This window comes from Corapipo altera, unplaced genomic scaffold (assembly GCF_003945725.1).
Source record: "Corapipo altera isolate COAL_440 unplaced genomic scaffold, ASM394572v1 1, whole genome shotgun sequence".
Taxonomy (NCBI): Eukaryota; Metazoa; Chordata; class Aves; order Passeriformes; family Pipridae; genus Corapipo; species Corapipo altera.
Window position 1 is genome coordinate 3,018,398 of NW_020884873.1, and position 9,405 is coordinate 3,027,802.

The following is a 9,405-nucleotide window of genomic DNA, read 5'->3' on the forward strand; positions in this document are numbered from 1 at the left end:
GGGTATGCAAAAATTCCCCCTGAGTGCTTGCACGTGTAAAACTGCTTCTTCTGGGAGCTGATGAGTTTGGGTAAAGCCAGCTGGCCTTGGTTGTGCACTGCCAACCTCAAGGATATGGTAAACCAAGAAGAATTTTTGACTGAAGTTGTTTAATTCTCCCTCATTAAGGAAAACTTTGCTTCGTGCTAGGGGAGGAAGAAGAAGAGCATATTTATTTCATTTGAGCTTTTCAGATGGCTAGTCTGTGCCAGTTGTTTCTTACTTCCAAAGCCATGTGTGTAGTATGTCCAAGGTGTGGGAATGGGGCAACAGATGAGACTTGTTCTGCCATGGATGATATATGGGATCTGTGTGCACCAAGGAGCACCACTGAAATCTGCAGGTATAGAAAGGGATGTATCCAAGCAGCAAATTAGCTGGGAAACCCAAATAATTCTGTTTTCTGTGTGGAAGCGTAAGAGCAGGTATGAAGGCCTTTGCCACAGCTGCAGACCACGTGTCCTTTTGTGATGGAATTCTCTTCTCCTGATTCAAAACCGCAGAAATCAGATCAAATAAGCGAAATACAGAGTGTGCTGCAGGCCTGGTGAGGCAGGTGTGTGTTAGATGGCTTCTCCTTGGGCTTGCAGAGGGAGCTGTGCTTGCACTGTTGGCTTACAAATGGCCTGGATTCCCAGACGGAACGGGGCAGCCCGGCATGGGGGGAGGAACTGGGGGGGCAGGTAAAGAACAAATGCCGAATTTCATAGGGTTGTTGTCAAAATAGCTTGAGAAATACCTTAGAGAAATGTAATCCATCTCTATACCACCTTACCGTGGTTTGCTCACGGCTACAGCCCTCAGGCTTGGATGCTCTAGTTTTCAGCTGGTCTTCCTTTACCACAGCGAACACTTAAAAACAATTAATGTGAATCAGCAATTGATCTTTGCTTCTAAGTATTTATTTAAAGGAGATTGAGTTCTGGGGGTTTTGGTGGTGGTGTTTTTTTTCTCCCCTGACACAAGTCATTTTGCCCCCATGCTTTCATAAAAAAGAAATAAAAAGGCTCTGTGATCTGATCAGAGAGAAAACAGTGAGGGGTTTGCCATGTGTGTACATACTGCTTTAGGTAGAAAGCCTGCTGTCTGTTAAAGCTGTCTTTCCTTTTCAAAATTCCTGCCTGATCCTGACACACAATGAAAATCTGTATTTGAATGCAAAATGTTGATTTTTAGATGTTTGTAAACCTTGATACTGCAGATGGTATCCCAAAAGATCAAAGACAACATTAATAACTCCTATGTGGTGTTGATGATATTTTCAATATTTCAATCATGTCAGCGTACATTTGGTCATTACTTTTCTAAAGTTAAGTCTTTTTTTCTTGAGTAATCGATATAAGATGTTTGCATGATGGAAAGTAATTTAAGTTCACTTTTAAAAAAGCCGTGATTCATACTGTAGGTTATGTTTGATTAACAGATTAACATTTTCACTGACGGGTGGCAGTTTTTTTTTCTTTTTAGTGCTTTTGATTAAAGAACATCTTGGACATTTTCCTACAGAAACACATTTTGTAACCTTTGCCTCCAGTTGTGGAAGAAATACCTTCCAAAAGTGATTGTTTTCCAGTACAGTTTGGCCATCTGGGTAACAATATGAAGTATGTATATCATGTAGAAGATGTGATAAAAAAATTTCAAAATCCCATTTCGGTAAAGTAATCAAGAAATTAACCTAGCAAGATCAAAACCCTTTCTGAATGAAAGTTTTGGGTGTGCCAATATAATTGAAGCACTTGACCCCCACCAGACTTTAGGTCCAAATTATACAAAATTTGTAGTTTAAAATTGACCACAGGCCAGCCAAAGTTTTTTTACTTCGAAAAACACTGAGGAGTTTGGTCACCTTACATCCTATCCTGTGAGGCTCCTGGCCTGGGCACCGCACCTCAGACAAAATTGTTTTAATGATGCTTATTCAGACTCAGCTCTAGTAGCAAGTTTCCACAAATCACCCATGTTCTTCAAATTTAATCCCTCCTCGATTTTTTTTTTTTCACTTCAGAAGGTGAGGAAAAGGTGGGGGAAGTGTAATTTTATACGGCTCTATTTGAAAAGGGGTTTTGTGTACCTTTATAATTCTTTTGAAGCAATATTTTAAAAAATAACTGCCAGCCAAAGTGGCAATGCAGAAAAGTGCCATCTTGTTTAGGATTTGTACACACCAGTTTTTAACACAGTGTTCTTTTCACTAAGTACTACATACGTTAATTTATATTTATATATTGTCAATATTGTTGTAACCAAGCTTCTCCTTTCTAAACACTTCAGGAACAAGGCCTTGTATTTTTAGGTGATTTTCATAAACAGAATAATTCTTTTCCTTTCACTAGTATCTTGCACTCGATACATGTAGCAATACTTAATATATTCTCTTCACAAGTATTTGTTAAGTGATTTAGTTAATGGCTGATAAATGTTTTGTACAAAATAGATTCTGTACAGGAAAAAATCTTTTAGATAAACATTATTTATTTTTACTGTTTTGTAAGTTAGACACTATAATGAAGCTCCTTTTTGCCAGAATTACTGGAAGTGCCTCTTGGTAAAATGTATTATACAGTAAATATGTATTCAAAATTGTTAGAAATACTTGTCACAAAATGAACAATGTGGATGTTGCAATGTGAAGACAAATGTACAACATAAATATAATTCTGTGGTATCCTGTTGCTGTGTTTCTTTTCCTTTATTGAACAATTTTGCTTTTGATGCCCAGCTTTCAGTTTAAGCACCAGACTGCAAATGACCTGTACCCTCTTCAGATTTTGACTGAAATCCAGTAAAGCTCATATATATTGAATTACCATTTTAGCTGCCATCCCTGCTTGGTGTTTGTTAGTGACCCAGTTTATTATCCAACTACCTGCAGTATTTACCTGCAGAATTCTACACTTTAGTTCAGATCACTAATAAATCCCATGTTAAATGCTTCGCATCTCAGCCAATCTGTGGAAGGCCTTGTTATCAACATCTTTCATTAATGATGACCAATATTTCAGCGTCCATTATCTGTGTACTGTTCACTCCAATTAATACAGTCCATATTGATTGAATGTGGTCGATATTATGTGCCAACATTCAACCATAGTAGTGCAGAGTGACTAATGCTTCCAGAGAAAATGAAAATTAACAGTTGCCTGTATTAATCACAGAAGTAATCTGGTAAAGTGAGAGATCAGTGAGTGAAATCAACTTTCTTGCGATTTTGTTAGTAAGTATGCTGTCGTTCTTCAGTGAAAAATTTTGCTAATCTTTTATGTGGGCTGGAATTGACATGTGGCTGCTGTCTTCGCTCACTGTTTATAATTTCAAAAATGTATCTTACATCTGTCAAAAATTTTCCCCATTTTTAAAGTTTTATTACCTACTTTCACCAAAGGCCCGGAGAGCTCTTCAGGCAACTGATTTGAAACGGACGCATAAAAATTATCTGGCTCAACCAGGTATTCAAAGCCTCTTTTCCTGTAACTTAACAGTTTTCCAAATCCAGAAGAGTGTCAGACACATATCAGGCTGTCAGTTTTGAAGTCCCACCAGTTTATTTGTTCTCTGGCTAAAATTCTGAATGGCAAACATCCAAGGCAATTTGCACCAGGCAGTGATTAGGAAGGTACCAGTTGGGATCTTTGCCAGCATGAAATTAAAAATATATTTATACCTATTCTAAGGGAACTGCTTATAAGTCTGCAGCTGGTCTGTCCCAAACACTTAATAACTCGATAGCATGGACTTAATTGATCCTAAAATTCACAGAGAAACATACAACTGGAGTTGCAAAGAAAAACTTTTCCTTCAATACTCCTCATCACAAAGAGTAGGGGCTACCAAGGTAAAGAATGCTCTTGTCTTTGAAAATCACCAAACTCTCTGGAGCTCTTCAAACAGCAAGAGGTTCCCATGGGAAGAGATGAGCAATAAAACAGGGAGCAGAAGCAGTCAATCTGCTAATGAGACCACACATGAGCAGGCCTCTCCTGGGGTTCTGGTGAAACATAAAGCAGGCCATGACACACAGTCAGTAGCGGCTCAATTAAATGTTGCATTTTCCAGGTGTTCAAATTACTCTCAATTGCTAGGCCAAATCCACTTGCCTAAAAACCACTTAAAATGTTTCCCTAAAAACAGACTTCTCAAAGAACTCTTGGTGCTTTGTTTAGCAATGCTTTCTTCAACGTTTCTTTAATTATCTTACCAAAAACCTATAGAAATCGACATCATCCCTTGTGCCACCATGGACTCCCTGGATATCGTCGGTAATTCCCGAGGGATAGAAGAGCAAAGGACAATAACAGTCAGGTGTGTAACTAGCAGGTGCTCCCCTGGTTGATGGGGTCTGTAGCCCCGGGGTTGCCATCTCACAAGGTCTGAGGGAGAATTTTAACCACTCCACACTGGGTTCCTAAAAACCTGGCACACTGAGGTGGAAGCTGTGAAAGGTAGTTGCTTTGCTGAACAGCTTCACTGCCAAGAGGTGATGCTCATGTTGCATTAATTCATGAGAAAACATGCAAGTTTAAAGTTTTACTGAATGTTTTGATGGCTTATGCCACAGTCAAGGCAGACTGATAGTTATAATCACTAAATAATCTGGGGTAGACTTGGGCATAGTGGTTTGGAAGTGTGATACAGATAAAAGGTTGCTGCAACATCTGCTTGTCTGCAGCCAGGAAATACAAAGCAGAGGGTTCCTGTTTGATCTGCACAATGGCTTGGTTTACAGTGACTTTTGTTGATGGTAAATTACTTCCTTTCACAATCTTTTGCACATGGTGATTGTTTATTACTGTGCTTCCCAAAGGCATCATATCCTACAAATTCAACACCTTCTGTGTAATCAACTCTTCTTTTCAATTTTTTGCACCTTCCCACATTTCTAGCGAAAATCTTTGTGTTTAAACCTAGTTCAAAGAATTTGTCTTCATTAAGAAAAGTGCTATGGGATTTTTTTTAAGATTAATGGTATTAATTTCTAGTGGCTGGACAAGTTCCAGTTTCAGTTATTACATTCTCCTACATAGAAGTTCTCCCCAGAGCTCCAGTGGGTACAAACACTTCCTGCTCCCAAGGGACATGTCACATCACCGGGTCTCTCATTTGTCCTTCTTGTTATCCCTCATCAGAGACAGGTTCACAGAGCCCACTGGGATCTTTGCAAAGTGTGGTGCTATATAAAAATACCTGCTACTTCTCTTCTTCTGAAAATTCTTGTTAAAAAGTGGGAGGGCTTTTGGTTTTTTTTTTAACTAATCATTTCAGGAAGGAAAACCTCTGAGCCATTATTTTCTGCAAGGTAATGTACAGCCATTGGTCACACTTCTATATGTTCCCTCAGGCATCCAGCACAGAGAGCATACATAGAAAAGGTGATCTGTGGTTGGGGTGCAGAAAACACATTTAGTGTGACTGCTATTTTTTTTTTTTAATTCTTCTTCCTTATATCTCATTCAAGGGGCTGAAAATATGAACGTCAGGAATAATTTGATGAGCACCTCACGGTAATGAGACTTCTCAGAAGGACCTCTTCATATCCTAATAACAAGTTAGATGGTCTAAAATATAACTCTCTTCTATTGCTTTTTCTGTCCTCTGGTAAGAAAAGTGTTCTTTGAGGCTATATCTGGAAGTTCTTAGGTGGACAAGAAAGTCCTCAAGCCTGAAATTCTCATGGCAATCCCCAAGAGCTTCTAGCAGCTGAAGTGTGTTATTTCTCTCTGGTTCTCTGATGTGGAATGAGTATGCAAGGTTTGTTCTGGCAGTGGGTTTCCTACTCCTGTATGTTCTTACCAAGTATTTTCTTAGGACTGGCAACAAAGAGAAGAGGAAAATTAATGTCAAGGAATAATCCACAGTGATAGACTAGCATAGCTAAAGCAATTAAAATTATATAGGCAGTGAAACTGGATTGCCTAGTTAATTAACTGCAAATGTCTTCACTGTTTCTACCTGTCATTGACTCCAAGCTATGCATTTACCTAGGAATCACAGCTAGCAGAAACTACTTTTTTCATAAATTTTAAAAGCTAAATTGCACTAAAATTTAAGTACTTGGAGATGTTTCTTTGAAAGAAACAGCTGCTTCCAAGCTGTCATGCTTTTTAAGTTGTCTTTATTCTGGCAGCTGCGTTTCCAGACTCAACAATGGCATGATGCCTTGAGCTTCCTGCTCTCTGGACAAGGATGCAAGAGATCTGGATCTGAGGAGATCTTTGCAGCAGCACTCTGGGCCACAGGCAGTTGCTACCACAACTGGTTCTCCTCTGGGTCCATCCAGGGCAGCTCAGGGTTGGACTGTTTACGTGCTAGCATAAATAAAAAAATAAAGGAGCAATTGGCCAAGTGTCAGTCTGAGTAGTTTGAGGACTCATTCTACCAACTGTTCATATGTAGCTTTGCTTTGCAGCACAGCATTAAGGCTTGGGAATGGACTAAGACTCAGGAATGTACTAGGGCTCTGTTGGACTACAGGAATCACATAAGTTTAGGTTTTAAGGTGAAGTGGTATATCCTAGTCCTATTTATACATTTTGAGTTTGTTTTTTAACAAGTCAGTATTTTCCTTCTAACAGATTTTTTGGAATATGTTTTTTAAAAAATGTCTTTTAGAAAGGAAAAAGTGTCATGCTTCTAAACACCGTGTTGGGGTTTGAGGAGCTTTGGTTTTTTGGGTTTTTTTCTGAGACTTTACAAGATTGACATTTTGTCATGAAATGTGCCTGAAGAAGCAGCAGCTGGGTCCAGAGCTATGCATCAGAGATCTGTGGCTGTTGGATGGTTTGTAAGACCAGCCCACAAACCTCCTGTGTTGTTAGTGTATTGGTGGGTTTATGTATCAAGATTACTCTTGTCACAGCTATTTATTCTGGCCAGACTAGGCTTTGTAAACATAATTAATTTAACCTGTGCTTTAGAAATGAAGGTGGTCTGGCTTCTAATTTCCTGTAACTAATACAAAGTAGGAATGCAAAGAAAATAGACTGCAAGAAACAGTATTTAGTTTGATTCTTTGTCCTGTAACTGCTTTAATGACTTTGTTTCAATTATAGAATAAGTATATATAAGTAAGCAATTTCTTTTAGGACTATGGGAAAGCGAAACCTTTCTTGTCTGGTTGATTGTCTAGCAGGCTTCCAGTGGGTTTTGTGTCATTGTGCTTGGGAAGTGCTCTGCTGTAGGAGGTACTGAAAAGGGACACAAAAAGGTGTCATGTCCTATATCGAAATTGGTAGTGATTTGTTTCCCATGTCTCAGTTCTCGTTAGTGAATTGTAATAAATTAGGTACTGCATTGACTTTCCATGCCATATCCATGGCCTTGAAGGCCTGGGAGACTAATAAATTCCTACCTGGATGAGACTTTTTTTTCTGCCAGATGAACTCAGTGAATTGTAGAGAGGATCTTGTGTTCATTTATTCTGAGCACCTTGAAAGTTTTGTAAGTATGACTGTTTCCGAGCAACTGTTATAATTAGTTCGTAAAGGAATGGTGACACTCTTCTGGAAGGTGTATGAAAACTTCCCATAATGGAAAATATCTCCTCCAGAATGCTTTTATTAAAGCTCCATTTAAGCTATTATACACACCTATAAAGAAGTCAGAGAAGACTCTATACAGAAATTCCAATAAAAGCCCAGCTGCGTTAGAAAGCTGATACCGAGATTTTACAATGAACCAAAAATCCAGGAAAGATGGGAAGATTGCATTAAATCTTGTGGGCCTTGTTTTTCAAAGCACTGCTTCTTAAACTGCACAAAACCAGTCTTTCGGCATTTTTCTTTTAGTGTAGAGGAAAATGCCTTGCTATTCATCAATAAGATTCGTAGCGTAATGGGGTCTTGGAGGGACCTGTGAAAGGGATTTATATAACAAATTTATTAATCTGAACATGAATCCCACCTGTTTTAAGGGACAGTATAATGAAGTCTACCAGTGGCAGAATAACTGGAGTCTGTGTCAGAAATCATTGAAAGAGGCAAGGTCAGCAACGAAGATTAAAGGTCAGGCAAAACTAGTACAGATCCTCTATTGTGTAAACTCAGTTTTCCTAATAATTGAAGGAAATAGGCTGGAAGCTGTTCTCTGAAAGAAGCTGAAAGAACTCATAATCACTAATTCTCCTAATCGCTAATGCCTATGGACTATTAGGCACCCTGATATCTCTTAGAAAAGAGGAAAGTAGATTTCCAAGTTTCCAAACCAAATAAGGATATAAAACACTTTAAAGTACAAAATGTGAATTATATGCAGCGTAATAAAATTCCAGCTGCATTAAGAACCCAAAATGGAGATATAATGAAGGATTGGATAATACTTTGTATTAAATCTAGGAAAGCAGAAGCCTACTCCAAGGTGCCATGTTTGGCTGTGTGAGTGAGGGTTTAGCTGCCATGGGAACCTGTCATACTGCAGAGGGTGGGAGAGAGCATGAAGGGAAAAGGAAGAAGAATTTATAACTTTATTACCTTTTCTGTTTGTATAATTAAAGCCTACAGGTTAGCAGAAGACAGGGTTTACAGCCTCTCTCTGCTCAAGAAACTACACTGGGAACTAGTCACATTTTTCACCTTTACCCAAACTTGCAAATAAATGCTGTTGCAGTAGCATTTCCTTGTGACAGGAAAAACACAGAGTTGGAATGAAGTCTGCAAAGTTTTCCTTTCATTGTGGCGAAGGGCTTCATTGACTCTCCCATGCAATTCTGTCCTCTCCTTTAATTGATCTTTTCATTCTGGTTTTATGTCATGTTGATAGGGACTTTGTCCTGCAGGTTTGGAGGAGCAGGGCATACTGGGCATACCAGGAACAACCAGGGACTGGACAGGAAATCTTTGTGAATTACCTATTCACCAGCAGCCTATTTTTTTCCCACACACTCCCCTTTTTTTCTTTTTATTTTCCTTTTTTTTTTCTTCTAGTCCGTTCCCCCTTGAAGTCTTTTGTTTCCTGGCACTGAGCAATTAAGAAGATCAGGGTTTTGGGCTTTTTCCTCTCCACAAAGCTTTGTCACGTGCCCCATCAAACTTAAAGCAACTTGCAAAGAAAAATACCGCCTGGGAGCCATTTAGATACTCTTTATGATTTCCATCTGGGGCACCCGGCATCTTTGCTTTACCGGTGTGCCCTGAGTCCTGGAATTCATAGGAGGGGATAGAGGAAGAAAAAAGTGAGGAGGTGGGGGAGGAGGATGGGGGGCAGAGAAACAGCGAATGCTCAGGCGAAACAAGAGACAAAACAAGTTCCCCCACCCTTATGCTTTTTCCTTTCTCTACCTCCAGTATAAGATGTACATCCCTGGACAGGGTAAATTCTAACAGGTGGTTTTCCCCTGCAGTTTTGTGCCCTTCTAAGCTAGGAACAGTGTCC